Consider the following 2,073-nt stretch of genomic DNA (forward strand, 5'->3'; position numbering starts at 1 on the left):
TTTTAGAGAGAAATTGGGGTTGTTAAAAATATGAAAAATTATGGTTAATTGATGAGTTAAATGAATGAAATAACATACTCAAATTTGGGTGAAAATGGAGAAAGTTTTCTGGAACATCACCGGTGTCAAACGATAGGGTTATTGTTGTGTTTCCTCTTTGGCTTTACGGCTGCCGTCCAACTTGTGACACCCTGAACCCAAATTGAAATAAAAAGTAAAATGCACTAGTTTTAAAGAGATTCGCAGCGGTTCTAAAATAGAGTATATATTTTTTTTTAAAAATACTTTAAGGTTCAAGACCTCACATTCACACTTACACAAAATGCTTGCATAAAAATTTTCAAAAAAAAAAATATAGTTAATGTTCATTAAATAAATACTTTTGATATAAAAGCAAGTTCTAAACTTAGAGACAATTAATTTCTACCTCTGAATAACCGATGAAAGTAACATAATTGATCAATCAAATTTACAAAAATCTAAATTGTTCATAACTCGACAAAATACGAAAAATTACTCCCACCCAATATCACCTATTCAGAGCGTGGATCCCCAATCGATAACCTGAAATAACTGCGCTCTCGCAAGTGCCAAACACAAGCAACGAGGGGTAAGCTTCGAAAACATGTAATAGTATAAAATAACTGAGAAGAACACGTAAAAAAATATTAAACACCATATCATATCAAATCACAACCAACAAGAATAATCAAGGTAAAACATGATACAATCCATAACATCAAGTAAGCAATTACACAAATCAAGTAATGTTATGCATGCACTTATACTCTATACTCCTCCTCTTTCATTGGTACCATTCTAACTCTGAAGTACTTGGTTAGGAGGCTTGATACTATGCCACCACGCAAGTGGACGGACAATTCAAATTGGCCATGTCCTCATAGATCCCCTCAACTCAACCCGAGACACATATACGCGACAGTCGAGGTAAACGTGTGTTGCATGGTAGCTCCCGACATTTGGAGTGCTACCTCTAAGTCACTTAGGAATTCCCCACGACCAGGTCTAACAATCTTGCCCTAGGGCTCAACAGCAGACCGCCACGACCAGGCTCATTCAGTTGTACTTCCCCATAATCACTAGGCTTGTCAGGCCCTACCTATATGATGACCAAATAATCTCTACTTCAAAAATTATCAACAACTACTTTCTCCCCTCGTTATCCTAGGTTACTTACTCCATTAAGAGAACAATAATTGGCACGGGTCGAATTCGTCACTATTCAATTAAACACAATACGAATTTCATGATATTCATCAAAGTGGTAATATTACAAGTCAAGGAGTACACATCGTCATTGCAGATTATCATAGTCATACATTACATTCAGATTTTATCATCATAATACATCATCTCAAGCAACAAAGGGTCTTCACTCACATATAATAATAATAATAATACTAGATCGTTCACACACATCACATCAATTGCAAGGCAAATAATTACAATTCATCACATTTTATGTCATATATCAATATCGAGGATAGATATAAACAAGGCACAAAATGCATCAAATACACAATTCTACAATAATTCAACTATCACACAATCTTCAAAAATTTCAAACAACATCCTATAAAAGTTTCTAATTCATATTTTAACCTCACAAAATTCAAGTTTGCTCATTAGTCAATTATTACTCAAAGGGCTTCTGCCATACGTAGCGAGCCCCGAATGAATTGTGGGAAATACGGTATTCCCGTTCATCTCACTTAATTTATACTCATGCATTCGAACTCACTCTCACCCCATACCTCAATTTGACGCTTTCATAAGATAGAAGGACCATAATGATTTTCAGCAACCATGAGATGTCGACAACACGTCCAAACGAGTCCAAAAGCATCGACGAATTTGCAGAGTCAATGAAACATGGCTGATAATTTTCCCAAGGCATAAAAATCAGCATTATATAATTAATAAAAATATTAGGCGAAGAAACATATTCAAAACGTCGTGAAAACATGTTATTAGAAAAGGTCTCACCGTCGTACTGGGGCGCCGACAGGGTCCGGCATCAACTTCACCGAAACACGCAAATGAGTAGTGCTT

General features: G+C 35.7%; 1 long non-coding RNA gene across 1 annotated transcript; it reads right to left on the minus strand.

The window, feature by feature from the left end:
* Nucleotides 1-453: 453 nt before the first annotated feature.
* On the minus strand, nucleotides 454-2,073 carry LOC113784979 (uncharacterized). The gene is made up of 3 exons (XR_003471141.2): nucleotides 2,008-2,073; nucleotides 1,776-1,897; nucleotides 454-573 (listed from the first exon to the last, which is right to left on the minus strand). It is a non-coding gene; the product is annotated as an uncharacterized lncRNA (long non-coding RNA).

This window comes from Cicer arietinum, chromosome 2 (assembly GCF_000331145.2).
Source record: "Cicer arietinum cultivar CDC Frontier isolate Library 1 chromosome 2, Cicar.CDCFrontier_v2.0, whole genome shotgun sequence".
NCBI lineage: Eukaryota > Viridiplantae > Streptophyta > Magnoliopsida > Fabales > Fabaceae > Cicer > Cicer arietinum.